The 19530-nt window shown below is 40.3% G+C and overlaps 1 protein-coding gene across 4 annotated transcripts in view; it reads left to right on the top strand.

Moving 5' to 3' along the window:
• The window catches only part of MIER3 (MIER family member 3), a 194106-nt gene that overhangs the window by 124705 nt on the left and 49871 nt on the right, over window positions 1-19530 (top strand). For all 4 annotated transcript variants that reach the window (XM_047864619.1, XM_047864611.1, XM_047864627.1 and 1 more), the window contains one exon: window positions 17321-17516. The gene's annotated coding sequence lies outside the window, so the exon portion shown is untranslated. The remainder of the gene's footprint in view (window positions 1-17320; window positions 17517-19530) is intronic.

The raw sequence follows: 19530 nt of genomic DNA, 5'->3' as shown, positions 1-19530 counted from the left end.
CTTTAAGGTCCCTGCACTCCCTGACCATCTGTTTCCTCATCTGTTGGAATGCTACAACAACAGAAGCTATTTCATAGAGTTGTTATAGAATTAAATGGTACAATATGTGTGAAATATTTATAAGCATGAGAGCCACAGGGTTCAATGAATATAATTTAATGTCTCTCCCTGAATAGTGATGACTAAACTGCCAAATTCTTCCTCTTTTCTAGCTCTTTTACCGGATTTTCTGAAGATCATTTTTTTTTAATATATGAAATTTATTGACAAATTGGTTTCCATACAACACCCAGTGCTCATCCCAAAAGGTGCCCTCCTCAATACCCATCACCCACCCTCTCCTCCCTCCCACCCCCCATCAACCCTCAGTTTGTTCTCAGTTTTTAACAGTCTCTTATGCTTTGGCTCTCTCCCACTCTAACCTCTTTTTTTTTTTCCCCTTCCCCTCCCCCATGGGTTCCTGTTAAGTTTCTCAGGATCCACATAAGAGTGAAACCATATGGTATCTGTCTTTCTCTGTATGGCTTATTTCACTTAGCATCACACTCTCCAGTTCCATCCACGTTGCTACAAAAGGCCATATTTCATTTTTTCTCATTGCCACGTAGTATTCCATTGTGTATATAAACCACATTTTCTTTATCCATTCATCAGTTGATGGACATTTAGGCTCTTTCCATAATTTGGCTATTGTTGAGAGTGCTGCTATGAACATTGGGGTACAAGTGGCCCTATGCATCAGTGCTCCTGTATCCCTTGGATAAATTCCTAGCAGTGCTATTGCTGGGTCATAGGGTAGGTCTATTTTTAATTTTCTGAGGAACCTCCACACTGCTTTCCAGAGCGGCTGCACCAATTTGCATTCCCACCAACAGTGCAAGAGGGTTCCCGTTTCTCCACATCCTCTCCAGCATCTATGGTCTCCTGATTTGTTCATTTTGGCCACTCTGACTGGCATGAAGTGATACCTGAGTGTGGTTTTGATTTGTATTTCCCTGATAAGGAGCGACGCTGGACATCTTTTCATGTGCCTGTTGGCCATCCGGATGTCTTCTTTAGAAAAGTGTCTATTCATGTTTTCTGCCCATTTCTTCACTGGGTTATTTTTTATTCACACACTTATTCTTCAGATAGAGTGCTTCACTTTGTTAGCTTTCATCTTAAATATTTGACTACCCTGGGGCACCTGGTTGGCTCAGCCAGTTAAGCGTTTGACTTTTGATTGCGGCTCAGGACACGATCTCACGGTTTGTGAGGTCAAGCGCTAACAGTGCAGAACCTGCTTAGGATTCTCTCTCTCCCTGTCTCTCTGCCCCTCCCTTGCTTGTGCACACACACACACACACATACACACTCAAAATAAATAAACAAACAAACAAATAAATAAATAAATAAATTTTTAAAATATTGGGATAAATTAATGTTTGTGCCACATTTTCAGCTCTGTTGGTACAATCATGTTTCTGTGGGTGCTATCAGATCCTCAGTCATTTACATGTAGCCAATCCAGATTTCTGTCAGAGATCGCATGAAACATTCCATTCTGGTATTGTGATCATGAGTTGGGGGTTGAAAAAAATAAGTCCCAGAATATAGGGCATAGGTGAGAATGCCCTCCTTTTTAATGTCCATCTAATCTCCTGTTCATTGCTCAAATAGGTGAGATTTTGATATATTTCATGAATTTGAGTTGGCTTCAGCTATGTTAATTTTCATTTCCTCATTTTCTACTTCTTGGAAGGATGCCTCACCCTCACCTCCATGTACCAAGAAGAGTGATCATGTGGAAGTCATGCCCATCTTGGTTATGGTAGTGTGGCTGCAATGGGCTAGTTGATGACCAAATAATTTCTTTTCCTTCCAGTCACATAGCTACATGTTTCTCAGTCTTCCTTGCAGTTAGACACGACAATATGACTGAATTCTGGACAATGGATTTGGGTGATATTATGTGTTATATCTGGTACTGGCTAAGAAAACCTTCTGTGTAACCCTACAAATTCTCTCTTCCCCTTCCCTGCCGATCTAATGCAAAGGGTCTAGTGAAGCCAACAGGTTAAAAGAACCTTGGTTCCTGGGTCACTGATCAGAGAAGAACTGCTTAAGGGAGCTGTATAGGAACAGCTGCATTGTACCATCGCATTTATAAAAACTAACCTCTCATTGGATTTAGTCACTGAGATGTTAGGTTTATCTGTTTCATCCTCTTAGCCCATCCTGACTTTTTAAGTAGGAAGGAGGGCTTGCAGGTATCTAAGACAAACATCTGGCAAATAACATTTTGGCCTCTAACATTGTTATTCTTTTCTATAAAATGTGTTTTTAAAAATAAAGTTATGTAAGTCTTTACATATTTATTGTAGAAAACTTAGAAAGAAGGAAGAAAGTTAAGATAACCCATAATTATAACCCATAATATAATCCATATATAATAATACCATATATTCTTCTGGACTATTTTCTCTGTATATGAAATTTTTTTTCTAAAAATAAACTCATCTGTCTTTTTTTTAAGTTTATTTATTTATTTATTTATTTTGAAAGAAAGAGAGTGGGGCAGGGGCAGAAAGAGAGGGAGAGAGAATCCCAAGCAGGCTTCACACTGTCATTGCAGAGCTCAATGTGGGGCTCAGTCCCATGAACTGTGGGATCATGACCTGAGCCGAAATCAAGAGTCGGTTGCTTAATCAACTGAGCCACCAGGAAAAAAAAAATCATCATTTTTATGGCAGTACCATGATCTATTTAGTGACCCGTTACTAAGCATTAGAATTGTTTTCAATTTTTTCTTATGCACAAATCCTGCTGGGGCACCTCTCCCTGCCTCTGTCTCTCCCTCTGTCCCTCACCCCTGCTTGCTCACTCTCTAAAAGAAGGAAGGAAAGAAAGAAAGAAAGAAAGATCTTGCTATGAATATCTTTGTGCATTAATCTTTGCTCGTATCTTTATTTCCTTAAGATAAACTCATTAAAGTGGAATTGCTAATATAACATTTCATTCCACACCCAGTACAGAGTTGCTTGATTTCATTGGCCTTGACTAAACCACAGCTATATTTTAATGTCATAGATTATAAGTGTGACCAAGGGAGAGCTTGCCAACTATAATTGTTGTATCATGACCAATTGAAGAAGAAAATGTCTCGTTATTTAGAATTATAATTAATCTCTCACCCTAAAATAATTTTAGCAAGTTTATTACAACTGAAATTCCTATTAAGATGAGAAGTGAGCCTCTCCTGGGGTAAACAGGTTTCTTTCCATTCTTCCTTATTTTTTTATGTTGAGATCTGCCTGGAAGGATGCAGTTAAATACTCAGACACGTATTAACCTAAGTGCTGCATTTAACATTTTGTGGAAATCACTCTGGTCAAGAAACTTTTTATTTTCACATTTGCTAAGGACTTACTTGCCTTCGAAAAACTTCCTTGGGGCACCTGGGTGGCTCAGTTGGTTAAGCGTCTGGCTCTTGATTTCAGCTCAGGTCATGATCTCATAGTTCATGAGATTGAGCCCTGTGTTGGGTTCCACACTGAGCATGAAGGCTGCTTGGGATTTTCTCTCTCTTCCTCTGTCTCTGCCCCTCCCCTGCTCACACACACACACGCACACTCTCTCTCAAAATAGATAAACATTAAAAAAAACAAAAAACTTACTTAAAATCTTATTATTTTAACTATTAACACCAGAGTTGTGAAAATATGAGTGATGAGGGATAATTTTACCTTAGGATGAAACTTGTTGTATATATTGCAAGTTTTGCCGTCTGAAGGTTTTTAAACCTTATGTGACTGGTGGATTTCACAAATCAGTTTTCTCAGGGAAAACAAGGCAGTAGAATGCATGTTTTAATTTCAGAAAGGTGTCCCTGGTGACTTCTCTGGTCTCAATGACATTGTGCAATGGTACAGGCCACACACAGTTGCAAAGACTATTATCTTTCATCAGTGGATGACTTTGTGTAGCACTGTCAAATGATCCTCTTTGGAGGCTAAGTGACCTCACTCTTAATGCCCTTTAACAGCTGGTTTCAAAGATGAAGAACAGTGCAAGTGGTTGAGGGCACAGATAACATAGATTGTGGGCTCAATTGTTGGCATACACAAGAGATATTTTTGGAAAAATAGTGGCCATAAACATTTTTAATTAGGATCAAACACACATTTTAAAAATATTTCATATGGCAGCACTTGATTTTGGTTTAAACCATTTGGGTGGATGGATAGAATCCAAAGACATATCATGGAACTTCATGGAGCCCAGTTTCATAAAGTGCTCCTACTATCAAAAGGCATTTGCTTGATAAATTTGCGGGCTCCCCAAATCAGTGTTTCCTTCTAGCTGCTCAATCACCAAAGAAGAGTCTAAGAAGATGATTGTGCCTCATCATTATCTTCGCTAAGTGGTATCTTAGTGGCCCCATGGAAAGTGTCACTCCCGGTGGTATGTTTGTTTAAAATAACATCCTGCTCTCTGGCAACCTAAAACCAAGTAGATTTATGCATAGGCTCTTGGAGTATGAAGTATTGGAAAGAATTTCACCTGCAAGGAGAGGCTCTGATTTTTATTTTGGCCTTTGCCCAGGGAAAAAAGAAGTAGCTGTTTCAATGTTGAATGATTTATTGGCTCTCGACCTTAGAAATAAGTAGCCTTTCCTCTCAAATTGATAGCCATGTTCTTGATACCGCTATTGCTTCAGGAAAAGATGTTTTAATGGTGGTAAGGAATTTCATAATAGAGATCATAGGTCTTGAAATGGAATCTCATCTAAATCATTCCCAATCAATGAACATCTCTTCCAGAATCTTTGAGGTACCAAATTGGCATTTGACACTGATTCCTTTTCTCCTGCTAAAGGAAATACTTCCCTGGTAAACGATGCCCATCTGCTGTAATTTGTAAGCTTAGGCTTGGAGGACAGGCTTAGTTGGCAGTAGGTCTTTTCAGAATGTGGAGGGCAGGAACCTAAAGATAGGACAGATCCATGGCCCTACATTTGATGTGTGATCCTTGCATGTCTCTTTATCCCTCTCAGTCACACCATCTGACCAGTCCTCTCAAACTGTTGCTTTGCCTTTTGCAGAAAAGTTATGTTTGTTGATTAACTTACATTTTTATACTCACTACTCTGAATATTCTTCGAATTTTAGTAGCCATGCTAAGCCATTATTTAAATGTGTGATATTGGACAAATCACATCACCACTCTGTACCTTATTTCTGTCATTAAGGTGTTTGACTGAGTTAGAAAGTCTCTTCAAACTCCAAATTCTAGGGACACCTGGGTGACTTGGTCGGTCGAACATCTGACTCTTGATCTCGGCTCAGGTCATGATCTCGCCGCTGTTCATGAGACAGAGCCCTGAGTCGGGCTCTGCACTGACAGCACGGAGCCTGCTTGGGAATCTCTCTCTCTCTCTCTCTCTCTCTCCCCCCACCCCTGCATGCTCTCTCTCTCAAAATAAACAAATACATTTTAAAAAACCCTCTAAATTCTATGGTTAAAAAAACAACTAAATTAAGTTATTCATCCATTTATTCAAGAACTACATACTGAGCCACATTGAATGGTAGACCTTGTATTGGGTGCAAACAACTTCACATCTAATTCCTTGCTGTCTATCTAGTAGCTGATATCTTAGGCAGGGAGTACCAGAATTGGGGCTAGGACTCTTGGGGCATGTGAAGTTTGACAAGCTCCCCAGGTGATCCTGGTACTCACTCCGTCTATCAGTTGAGAACTCAATATTCAATCTGAAAAGGTCAGCCACAATAGGCCATTAGAATACATTGTTCCCCGATAGATTGGCTAGATAAAATCGAGCTGGAGGTCATCTCACTCTGTATAGCTAACAGTTTCACCATCCACTGTGTGGCACACGTGTACAGTATCATTGTGGCCAATGCTGGGTAGCTGATCTTTCAGAGGCATGGAATTTCATTTGAATTAATACATTAGTTATATCCTCTGTGATTCTGTTTCTCTCGCATTGTCAGGGAGTTAACATAAGGGATTCTTGGAGAAAGGACTGGTTGAGTGGTGAGTCCTTCGACTTGGGCCCCTCTGTTCCACACCTGGTGGTTGGATGGGGGAAGGGGAGCACTGAACATGACAGCTTTTCGCTATGAGGGTGCACCTGCCACACATGTCTGTTGCCATCCTAGGGGTGAGGGTTTCGGAGGCACTTTGGTGCTTGTGAATCTCCTGTAGTTTGTCACCAATCCCTCTGGAAGGGCCTGAGCAGCCCTCTGTTTACTGATTACACCCATCAACTCATTGAACTCTTCTCCCTTCACACACACACACACACACACACAAATCTGTGTAATGATAGTTGTTCATTTCCATTTTCTTATCATCATCATTCATTCATTTATAAGTCCATTGATTCTTTGGTTCATTCACTGATTTATTCATTCGACCATTCATTTATTCATTTCTCTGTAGATCAGCATTGAAAAAATACACAGGGTGTATACACAGGGGACTCAATCCTACCACAAAATGCTTCAGAGCACACCTGCATTCTCTTTACACAACTTCCTTTTCAGTGTTCTTCCAACTTAAACCTCACTTAGAGCTGATTCCCATCCCTCCCTCTGTTTGTCTCATCGTTTCTCCATGGAGACATCTCTGGTGGGTTTTGTTCAAGGAGATTGCTCATAAGTTTAGGAGGTCAGGGCTGGCTGTGTACAAAGAGCTCCATGGGCTAGTGCAAGTGCAAGGTGGCACCAGGGAGCAAAAGAAGTCGACTAACAATCAGTTGCAAAAAATACTATAAACATTTAAAATATCAATCAAAGAGTTTCTCAAGTTTTCCTTTCTCTCTCTAATAATAGCTCTGTGGTATAACCTGTAAATCTACTCTGGGGCAGCATATGGGAAGGGGATGTTCTGGAGCCCAGAAACTCCAGTGCTCCTGTAACTGTGCTCACAATGGGGCAAGAGAAACAATCAAAGATCCCACAGCCTCCTGACAGTTGTTAACCCCTTGTCTCTTTTTGTCCAGTCCGGAGCCTGGTTTCTTCATTTTTATCTCCCCACAGAGCAGTCTTTGTACTCCAGCTGATCCATAACCGACCCACAGAGATCCTTAGGCAGTATCTACTTGATTCCTGAATTCTCCATCTATTTTCACAGGCTCCATTTCTTTTAGTATTTTTTTATTTTTTTTTTCAACGTTTATTTATTTTTGGGACAGAGAGAGACAGAGCATGAACGGGGGAGGGGCAGAGAGAGAGGGAGTCACAGAATCGGAAACAGGCTCCAGGCTCTGAGCCATCAGCCCAGAGCCCGACGCGGGGCTCGAACTCACGGACCGCGAGATCGTGACCTGGCTGAAGTCGGACGCTTAACCGACTGCGCCACCCAGGCGCCCTTTTAGTATTTTTTTAAATGTTTATTTATTTTTGATGGAGTCGGGGCGGGGGGAGAGGGAGAGAGAGAGAGAGGGAGAATGAACGGGGGAGGGGCAGAGAGAGAGGGAGACACAGATTCCAAAGCAGGCTCCAGGCTCTGAGCTGTCAGCACAGAGCCTGATGCAGGGCTCCAACTCATGAACCGTGAGATCATGACCTGAGCCGGTCAGACTCTCAACCTATTGAGCCACCCAGGCGCCCTTCACAGGCTCCATTTTTTGAATCTGGGCTTCTGTATTTGAACCTGTTGTTGATAACTTGGTTGATATCCCATCCATTAGAACAGGAGCCTTCCTCAGCTATGCCAGTCCAGCTCCCAAGGATCAGAATCACAGACAGCCCCAGTAATGACAGACTGCTGGCTTGGTGTCCTGAACTTCTAAGTGTGCTCCACTTTGAGTGCTCCATTCCTGTGCTTCACATACCCGTTGGGCTTCTCTTCCAGCTCAACTGCCTGCTCAGGCTGTCTGCAGTTGCAGCTGCTTGGTTCTCTCTTCCTCCCTTGTGTTTGATCCCTTGGAACCAACCCAGATGTATCCAAGGCCTCTCCCCTTCCATCCATCCGTGAGGATTGCCAAGGCTGGCTGAATCCCACAGAGTGACACAGGTGACAGTCATGCGTGAACTAAAGGTTATGGCATTTGCTGTTCTGTAGATCCATGCCACAAAAAGACTAGCCAAAACTTGAATGAGCAGAGAAATTTCAGGACCACATGCAAAACTTCTCTGTGAAATGTTTCCAAGCAAAGAAAAGATGACTAGTTGTGTACTTCTGTGATTTTCTAATTTAACATTCTGGAATGTGATCATAAAAATGTCCTTAGCAGGGTGCCTGGGTGGCTCAGTTGGTTGAGGGTCTGACTTTTCTGCTCAGGTCATGATCTCACGGTTTGTGGAATCAAGCCCTGTGTCAGGCTCTGCAATGACAATGTGGAGCCTGCTTGGGATTCTCTCTCTCTCTCTCTCTCTCTCTCTCTCCCTCTCTCTGCCCCTCCTCCATCTCAAAATAAATAAACATTGTTTTTTTAAATGTCCTTAGAGGGTGCCTGGGTAACTCAGTCGGTTAAGCATTGGCTTAATTGATTTTGGCTCAGGTCATAATCTCACAGTTCGTGAGATCAAGCCCCATGTCAGACTTTGTGCTGATAGCATAGAACTGCTTGGGTTTTTCTCTCTCTTCTCTCTCTGCCCCTCCCTGCACTCTTACTCGTTTTCTCTCTCTTTTTCAAAATAAATAAATAAACATTTAAAAAAGTCCTTAACGTGTGTGCTGTGCAGCTTCCTTTTATGCCAACCCATTTGAAATGTGTTTATTTTGTGTTACTTTATCAAAATCATTTTCATATGTCTTTAAATAACCTGCTTAGGAGCAGGGCATCCTAGTGGAAAGAATACTGGGCTGTGTTCTAGTCCAGTCTCTTTGGAACATTATAGATATTTGTATTTTGTTCTGTTTTGTTTTTATTGAAGTATAACTGAAATATAATATCTTATTAGTTTCAGATGTACATCATGGTGATTCTATATTTTTATACATTACGAGATGAGTTACTAGTTACTGTCACCATGCAAAGTTATGACAATATTATTGACTATATTCCCTATGCTGTATGTAATATCAACCAGACTTGATTATTTTATAGCTGGAAGTTTGTACCTCTTAATGTCCTTTACCTATTTCACCCACTCAACCCCTCCTTCTCTGGTAACTGACAGTTTGTTTCCTGTGTCTATGAGTCTGTTTCTGTTTTGTTTGTTTATTCATTTGATTTGCTTTCAGACTCAACATATGAGTGAAATCATATGGTATTTTCTTTCTCTGTCTGACTTATTTTACTTAGCATTAATACTCTCTGGCTCCATCCATGTTGTTCCAAATGGCAAGATTTCATTCTTTTTTTATGGCTGGGTATTTTCCATTGTATATAAATACCACATCTTCTTTGTCTATTCATCTGTCGATGGACACTTAAGTTGTGTAAGTGGTCTGAACTAATTTTCTGGGAAAGGGGTCTGTGCTCCCTTTGAAGTCTTGGAGCCTGGCTCTGTGGGTGTGCTCTCACTCATCTCGAAAGGGTTTCACTCATGTAGTCAGTTTGCATGAATGTGCTAACACATATTTATTGAATATTTACTATGGGCCATGAAGTGTGTTAGGTGCTAGAGGTACAATTGTGAATAAACACCTGTATGGTTCCTGTTCTCTTGAAGCATGCAGTTTAGTGAAGGATTCTTCATGTGGGCACTATTGAAATTTTGTCATGGGAACTGTCCTGTGCATTGTAGTATGTTTATCAGCATATGTGGCCTCTGCCCACTAGATACCAGTACCACCTCTCCAGCTGATACATCCCCAGATGCCTCCAGCACATTGCATTGCCAGATGTTTTTTTAGGGGAGAGAGGAAAGAGGGAGGGACAGATTATCCAGGGATGAGACCAATGGTCTAGTATTATTAATGATGAACAATTACTGGGCACTTTCTAGGTGTCAGGTGCAGTGTTCAGCACAACTAGCCAAAAGGTAGATAATGGTGAAAATTGGTGAGTAGACCCTACTAAAACAACTCACCAGATTCTACAAGACTGTCCACTTATTTCCTCCATGACCAATAAGGAGGAATTCCAAGGACACATGAATATTTATTCCTAAGGACTCTGGTTCACCCGTGTACTTCTGCCCTGGCATGTTGACTCATATGTTTAAAAAGAAATGTCTTTGTTCTCAAACCTGTTTGTGCCTATCATACTTGTTACAATTGTGCGATTTGATTAAAAAGCACATAAATTTGGGGCGCCTGGGTGGCTCAGTCAGTTGGGCATCTGACTTCGGCTCTCAGGTCATGATCTCACGGTTTGTGAGTTCAAGCCCCACATCAGGCTCTAGGCTCTCTGTGCAGGGCCTGCTTCAGATCCTCTGTCTCCCTCTCTGTGTTCCTCCCTTGCTCATGCTCCCTAACTCAAAAAGAAAAGAAAAGAAAGAAAGAAAGAAAGAAAGAAAGAAAGAAAAATAGCACATAAACTAAATATGAGTGTGAAGAGTTTTTCTGAAGAAAACTAAATGGAATGTTTTGGAATGATGTGATTAAAAAAACCATTCTGTTTAATTAAATATGAATAAGAACAATTGTAATAAGATAGAAAAAAACCTGTAAAAATCTAGAAGACATAGTTTTTGCTTTTACTTTAAAGAGTCCCAAACTGGAAGTTGTTGTCCATGTATTATGGATGTGGATCAGGTAAGAAAAAAAGATGTGAAGAATAGTTAGCCAAAGAAATGTCTATGCACTACATAAGGACGTATAAATAAAGGTTTATTTGTATGTTTTAAGTTAAAAAAAATGTTTGGCAAATATATGGCATTTTATGATGTTCCATTTTTAGTTGACCAATTGCCTCATACTGACTTACTTCCGATGGGTGTGATTCTCTTATATTACTACCATTTCGGAGATGAAAAATTAAAAGTTAGAGAGATAACTTGCCCGTGTGACATGTAAACACCCTTCCCCACCATACTCTCGATTACATTAAAATGAAGGATTTGTGTTTAATGAACAATGTTGTGGACAAAGTTACTAGATGATAAACTGGGAGATTTTGCAATGTCTGAAACCAGCAATGGTTCAATATTCAGAATATACAGATAATTTCTGAAACCAAAAAGATAAAGAAAGCAATCTCAATGTAAAAATGGGCAAAGAGTGTAATGGATAATTTACAGAAGAGGAATCTCTGAAGACTAATAAGTATTTGAAGACATGATTGATAATTTTAGTGATCAGAGAAATTTAAAACAAAGATGAATGGGGCAGCTGCATGGCTCAGTCCTTTGAGTGTCCAACGCTTTTTTTTTTTAACATTTATTTATTTTTGAGAGAGAGAGAAAGACAGAGAGAAAGTGGGGTAGGGGCAGAGAGAGGAGACACAGAATCTGAAGCAAGCTGCAGGCTCTCAGCTGTCAGCACAGAGCCAGATGTGGGGCTCGAACTATGAGATAATGACCTGAGCTGAAGTCCGAAGCTTAACCAACTGAGTCACCCTGGTGCCCCAAGTGTCTGACTCGATTTCTGCTCAGATCATGATCCCAGGGTCCTGGGATGGAGCCCGTGTCGGGCTGCACACTGAGCATGGAACTTGCTTAAGATTCTCTCTCTCTCTCTCTCTCTCTCTCTCTGTCTCTCACTCACTTTCTCTCTCTCTCTCTCTGCCCCTCTCCCCTGCTCATGTGCATGCCCTCTCTCTCAAAATAATCAACCAACCAATCAATAAATAAATAAAACAAAGACATCACTATGTGCATTAGATGGGAAGACATTAGCTAGAATATACCCCAAGGAGGCGGGGGTGAGAAGCTATTGGAGCCCTAGGTGCTGCTGGTGAGAACAGAGATGGGGCAGCAGCCCCTTCTGGGGGAAACCTGGCCCCACCAAGTGACCCCAAAAATTTCCTCCTAGATGTACATCCTTGAGAAATCTTTACACAACTTTATCAAGGAACATGAACAAGGATGTTCAATATAGCATTATGGATTAGCCTGGGTCTTCTGAAAAACAGACACCAAGATGTGAATTAAATGTCCAAAGATATTAGTAGAGGAGGTACCTGTGGAAGAAAATTGGGAGGACTGAGATAACCTTCATTCCATGATGCAAGTCTGGTCCTGAGTGAAGAAGAGAGGGAAAGAATGTTGGTGGAAGTGTCCTCAATTGCCTTGTGATCTAAGGAATGTTTTTCAAGTCCACCTGGGTGTCCTCCAGGAAAAATCAGCTATGAGAGGAGTCTCATGTTACCCAGAAATGGGTCTGTCTTAGTGTTTCTGCTCCCTCCTGGGAGCAGCCCACAGGAAGTGTGACCTTAGGTGAAGCCCAGAGACAGATTTCAGAGCACAGCAGCTGGGGTCTTCAGTCACTTGCACTCGCTGGGGCTAGAGGCCTGTGAGGAGCATTCTCACGGATGGCACACAGTATTAGGGGTAGCAGGGAGAGGAAACTGCATATATGTCCATTATGGGGACAGTAAATACATAATATGTACTGGACACACATCAGTGAGCGGTTAAAAGCAAAGAATTGGAGGTATACCTAACAGCATGGATGAATCTAAAAAACAATGTGTAGAGTGAAAAAGAAGAAACAGAATGAGGTATCACAACATATTTACTGAATGTATGAATACATGCATACAAAACAGTAACACTCAATATACAAGTGTATACATACAAACCAAAAGATGTTCAGGACACCTGGGTGACTCAGTCAGTTAAGCAACTGACTCTTAATTTTGGCTCAGGTCATGATCTTGGGGTTCTTGAGATCTAGTCCTGTGTTGGGCTTTGCACTGTCAGTGGAGTCTTCTTGGTATTCTCTCTCTCATTCATGCTCATGCTCTCTCTCTCTCTCTCTCAAAATAAACTTAAAAAAAAAGATGTTCATCATGCCCATTAGAATGGTTGCTTTGATAGGTTATGGGAGTAAAAAGGAATTAACATAAAGGAACATACAAAAAAAGGCCTTACATGGAATCAGTGAAGATAAAATGTCTCTAACTGAGCATGAGTAGCTCAGGTTCCTGACTCTGAAGACCTAAATAAACATATTAATACAGTGCTCACCATTCATCCCCTAAATTTGATAACACTCTAGCCAGGATTCTCAAAAAGAAAAGAGAGAGGACCCAAATAGATAAAATCACGAATGAAAATGGATTTATTACAACCAATCCCTCAGAAATACAAGCAATTATCAGGGAATACCATGAAAAATTATATGCCAACAAACTAGACAACCTGGAAGAAATGGAAAAATTCCTAAACACCCACACACTACCAAAACTCAAACAGGAAGAAATAGAAAATTTGAACAAACCCATAACTAGTGAAGAAATTAAATCAGTTATCAAAAATCTTGCAACAAATAAGAGTCCTGGACCAGATGGCTTCCCTGGGGAATTCTACCAGACATTTAAAGCAGAGTTAATACCTACCCTTCTCAAGCTGTTCCAAAAAATAGAAATGGAAGGAAAACTTCCGGACTCTTTCTATAAAGTCAGCATTACTTTGATTCCCAAACCAGAAAGAGACCCAACAAAAAAAGAGAACTACAGGCCAATATCCCTGATGAATATGGATGCAAAAATTCTCAACAAGATACTAGCAAATCGAATTCAACAGCATATAAAAAGAATTATTTATCATGATCAAGTGGGATTCATTCCTGGGCTGCAGGGCTGGTTCAATATTTGCAAATCAATCAATGCGATACATCACATTAATAAAAGAAAGGATAAGAACCATATGATCCTGTCAATCGATGCAGAAAAAGCATTTGACAAAATTCAGCATCCTTTCTTAATAAAACTCTCCAGAAAGTCAGAATAGAAGGAACATACTTAAACATCATAAAAGCCATTTATGAAAAGCCCATAGCTAATATCATCCTCAATGGGGAAAAACTGAGAGCTTTCCCCCTGAGATCAGGAACACGACAGGGATGTCTACTCCCACCGCTATTGTTCAACATAGTGTTGGAAGTCCTAACATCAGCAATCAGACAACAAAATGAAATAAAAGGCATCAAAATTGGCAAAGAAGAAGTCAAACTTTCACTTTTTGCAGATGACATGATACTCTACATGGAAAACTGACAGACTCCACCAAAAGTCTGCTAGAACTGATACATGAACTCAGCAAAGTCGCAGGGTACAAAATCAATGTACAGAAATTGGTTACATTTTTATACACCAATAATGAAGCAACAGAAAGAGAAATAAAGAAACTGATCCATTTATAATTGCACCAAGAGCCATAAAATACCTAGGAATAAACCTAACCAAAGATGTAAAAGATCTGTATGCTGAAAACTACAGAAAGCTTATAAAGCTTTATGCTGTGTGCTGAAAACTATAGAAAGCTTATGAAGGAAATTGAAGAAGTCACAAAGAAATGGAAAAACATTCCATGCTCATGGATTGGAAGAATAAATACTGTTAAAATGTCAATACTACCCAAAGAAATCTACACATTCAATGCAATCCCAATCAAAATTGTACTGGCATTCTTCTCAAAGCTAGAACAAACAATCATAAAATTTGTATGGAACCACAAAAGACCCCGAATAGCCAAAGTAATATTGAAGAAGAAAATCAAAGCAGGAGGCATCACTATCCCAGACTTTAGCCTCTACTACAAAGCTGTAATCATCAAGACAGCATGGTATTGGCACATAAACAGACACATAGGTGAATGGAATAGAATAGAGAACCCAGAATTGGACCCAAAAATGTATGGCCAACTAATTTTTGACAAAGCAGGAAAGAGTATCCAATGGGAAAAAGACAGTCTCTTTAAGAATTGGTGCTGGGAGAACTGTACAACAACATGCAGAAGAATGAAACTAGACCACTTTCTTACACCATTCACAAAAACAAACTCAAAATAGATGAAAGACCTGACTGTGAAACAGGAAACCATCAAAATCCTAGAGGAGAAAGCAAGCAACCTCTTTGACCTCAGCTGCAGCAATTTCTTACTCGACACATCTCCCAAGGCAAGGGAATTAAAAGCAAAAATGAGCTATTGGGACCTCATCAAGATAAAAAGTTTCTGCACTGCAAAGGAAACAATCAACAAAACTAAAAGGCAACAGACAGAATGGAAAAAGATATTTGCAAATGACATGTCAGATAAAGAGTTAGTATCCAAAATCTATAAAGAACTCACCAAACTCCATACCCTAAAAACAAATAATCCAGTGAAGAAATGGGCAGAAGACATGAACAGACACTTTTCTAAAGAAAACATCCAGATGGCCAACAGGCACATTAAACGACGCTCAGTGTCATTCATCATCAGGTAAGTACAAATCAAAGCCATACTAGATACAACCTCACACTGGCCAGAGTGGCTAAATGAACAAATCAGGAGACTATAGATGCTGGCGGATGTGGAGAAACAGGAACCCTGTTGCACTGTTGGTGGAAATGCAAACTGGTGCCACCACTCTGGAAAACAGTGTGGAGGTTCCTCAAAAAATTAAAAATAGAAATACCCTATGACTAGCAATAGCACTGCTAGGAATTTACCCAAGGGATACAGGAGTGCTGATGCATAGGGGCACATGTACCCCAATGTTTATAGCAACACTTTCAACAATAGCCAAATTATGGAAAGAGCCCAAAAATCCATCAACTGATGAATGGATAAAGAAGATGTGGTTTATATATACAATGGAATACTACTTGGCAATGAGAAAGAATGAAATCCTGCCATTTGTAGCAATGTGGTTGAAACTGGAGGGAATTAAGCTAAGTGAAATAAGTCAGTCAGAGAAAGACAGATACCATATGTTTTCACTCATATGTGGATGTTGAGAAACTTAACAGAAGACCGTGAGGGAAGGGAAGGGGGAAAAAAGTTACAGAGAGGAAAGGAGGCAAACTATGAGACTCTTAAATACAGAGAAAAAACTGAGGGTTGATGGGGGGTGGGGGAGAGGGGAACATGGGTGATGGGCATTGAGTAGGGCACTTGTTGGGATGAGCACTGGGTGTTGTATGGAAGCCAATTTGACAGTAAATTATATTTAAAAAAATAAAATAAAATTGGTATAAAAAACAAAAAAGAAAAAAAACCCTGCAAAAGCAGCCTCTTTGGAGTTCTGTAATACCAACTATAGAAACAGTCTTCTGTCCTAAGAACAGTAGATGCCCACTCTTGGTCCTTTACATTCTGCTCAACCTACAATTGCCTCTTGTTGTTGCAATGTACAGACACCAGCAACAGCAACTCCCAGCACTAGCCTTGGAGCTGCCTCAGGCCACCCACCTGCCTACCATCTCTCTCTCTTTCAACCCTCCCTTCAGGCTAGCTCCTGGGCTTTCTATTCCTGCCCTGGGCTCATGGTTCTTTTTTTTTTTTTTCCCCACCTTTAAATAGCTTTATTGAAATATAATTCACCTTCCATACAATTCACCCATTCAAAATGTACAATTCAATGGATTTTAGTACCTTCACAGAACTGGGCAGCCATCACCACAATGAATGTTAGAATATTTTATCATCCCCAAAAGAAACACAGCAACCTCCAATCCTTCTGCCACCAAACTCCCCATCCCCTTCCGCACTCTAGGCAACCACTATTCTACTTTCTGTTTCAATGATTTGCCTGCCTATTCTGGACATGTCTTGTAAATGGAATTAGACAATGTGTGGTCTTCTGTGACTGGCTTTTTTCATGTAGCATGATGTTTTCAAGATTCATCCATGTTGTAGCATGTTTCAGTGCTTCATTCCTTTTTGTTGCAAAATTATATTCCATCATATGAATATACCACATTTTATTTATCTTTTCTCCCGTTGATGAACATTTGGGTTGTGTCCTCTTTGGGGCAGTTACATACAATACTGCTAGGATATTTGTATATAACTTGTTGTGTGGACATATGTTTTCATTTGTCTTGGGTGTACACCTAGGAGTGGAATTGCTGGGTCATGTGGAAGTCTATACCCAACCTATTGAGGAACCTCCGGACTGTTTTTCAAAGCAGCTGCAGAATTTTACATTCGCACCAGCAGTGTATAAGGGTGCCAGTTTTCTACATCCCTGTCAATACTTGCTATCATCTGTCTTTTTGATTATGGCACCCTACTTCCCACTATTGGCTCCTAGAGCCTGTTTGGCTCACTGACCTTAGAAATCCTGCACTTCCTTGATTTCAGGCATCTTCTGGGTTTCCTGTAAAAGTCATTCTCCATCACACTGGCAGACTCCTTGACTTCCTCCACTAAGGAATAAGGCTGGCAGATATTGGGGTTCTCAGATGCTACCCCCAAAATAAAAGAGGAGAGAAAGAGGAAGGTTAAATGTGACTGACAGTACCCCTTTTCTTTCTCTTCTACTCCAGTTGCTGGAATGACCAGCTGAGGGACCGAGGAAGGGCTGAACTGAGGATGGGACAGCAATCATTCTGGAATTCCAACCTGAGAGTGGCAAGGATGAGATGGAACAGCCAGTGCAATGATCAGTTTAGAGGTGGACTCTCATTTCCTTCGGTCTTTTTATTTGCTGCAAAGGGGAAGGGAGAGGAGTCTCCGCATTAGGTAAGGTAGTAATAAATAACTGGTTTTTGCTGACAGTAACTTACAACTGATAATGTTTATCATTCCTCTTTTCAATGACTTCTCTTTTATGGCTGGTTTATTTAGAAACAACTGTTGGTGTTAGTACCTTCTATGCATTCCAGGCTGAAGAGTCCTGGTTTGGGGTGAGACAGATTTCAATAGTACCACAGCTGAAAGAGAAAACCTGTCAGCACAAAGAGAAAGGCCATCAAAAAGTCATGGATTGTGTTTCTGTTTAACCCTCTTTTCTTAGGCTGGGATGACTTAAGTAGAGGTTTCTGACTTGGAAAATTGACTTGCGTTTGAATCTCTCAACCGTACTTGAATTTTACCCTGGGAAACCAGGCTCAGTGAGTACACTTATTTCAGTAACAATTCTATACACAGCTGAAGGCTTTACTTAACAACCATTTAGATTCAGGAATAGATTAAATCCATTAACTAAGCCAGTGTTTTCTCCCTCACTGTGGTTATTAACCAAATTGCTAGCATTAGGTGTAACACAGAAAACCATGTTTAAAGATAACCTACACCTACCGTTTTAGCATTTTTATTTTAATGTGCATGATTAGGACATACATTCTGAAACTATATAGTTTTGTAGAATTCAAGTATAAACTTTTAAACGTCAACTTTCTTGAGGTATAATTCACTTAACATTTAAGTGCACCACCTATTTAAAAAAATTTTATTTTGGGGGAGAGAGATCACAAGCAGGGAGGGGCAGAGAGGGAGAGAGAGAGAGAGAGAGAGAGAGAGAGAGAGAATACCAAGCAGGCTCTGCACTTCCAGCTCAGAGGGCTCATTCCTACAAAGTGAACCATGAGATCATGACCTGAGCTGAAACCGAGAGTCAGATGTTTAGCTGACTGAGTCACCCAGGTGCCCCTAAGTGCACCCATTTTAAGGGTACTGATTAGTGAGTTATACATTTGTGTAACCACTACTATGATCAAGATATGGAGCATCTCTATCACCTTTCCTCCTGTCCTTTACTGTCAGTCCCCACACACTTTCCAGTCCCAGGCAAACACAAATTTACCTTCTTTTCCTAGATTAATATTGTATTTTGTGAATTTAATATAACTGGAACCAGAGTGTTTTTGAGATTCATCCATGTTGTTACTTGTATCTGTTTTCATACCTTTTTACTGCTTGATGTTATTTCTAGTGTATGGATGTACCAAAATGACAAATTAAAGTTTATCCTAGGAATGAAGGATTGGATAAACATTGAAAATCACCAATTACCAGAATAAAGGTGAAAAAGAATGTGATCATCTCAATATATGCAAAAAAGTTACTTGACAAAATTTGTCACCCATTTGTAATAAATATTCTAAGCAAACTAGTAATAGAAAGGAAATATCCTTAATATGATAAAGGGCGTTTACAGGAAACATCATACTTAATGGCTATATTAGTTATCTAATACTGTGTAAAAAATTACCCCAAAACTTAGCAGCTTAAGCAATAAACACTTAATGTCTCACTATTTCTTAGGGTTAGGGATTTGAGTGCAACTTGGTAGAGTAGTTCTAACTGAGATTCTCTCATGAGGTTGCATTCAAGATATCAGCTAGGATTATGTCATCTGAAACCTTGATTAGGGCTGAAGGATTTGCTTCCAAGATAGCTCATTCACAAAGCTGTTGGGATAAGCCTTCAGGTCTTTACTACTTGAAGGAGGCCTTAGATCCTCACCATATGCATCTCTTCATAAGTCTTCTCATGGCTTGACAAATGGCTTCCCCCAGAGTAGTGATCCAAGAAAAAGAGAAAGCAAGAAGGAAGCTACAATACCATTTATGACCATTTATGAAGTCACATATAGCCTTTCCACCAGAATCTATTCATTAGAAGCAAGTGACTACTGCTCACATTCAAGGGGAGGGGGAAAGACTCCACCCTCTGAGGGGAGGAGTATAAGAGAAACAGTGACTATATTTCAAAACCACCACAAAGGTAAAAGATGAGATGCTTTCCCCCAGGA

The sequence above is a fragment of the Prionailurus viverrinus genome, chromosome A1 (genome assembly GCF_022837055.1).
Source record: "Prionailurus viverrinus isolate Anna chromosome A1, UM_Priviv_1.0, whole genome shotgun sequence".
Taxonomy (NCBI): domain Eukaryota; kingdom Metazoa; phylum Chordata; class Mammalia; order Carnivora; family Felidae; genus Prionailurus; species Prionailurus viverrinus.
Note: the sequence above shows the minus strand (reverse complement) of the source record. Positions and strands in the feature narration are given on the sequence as shown.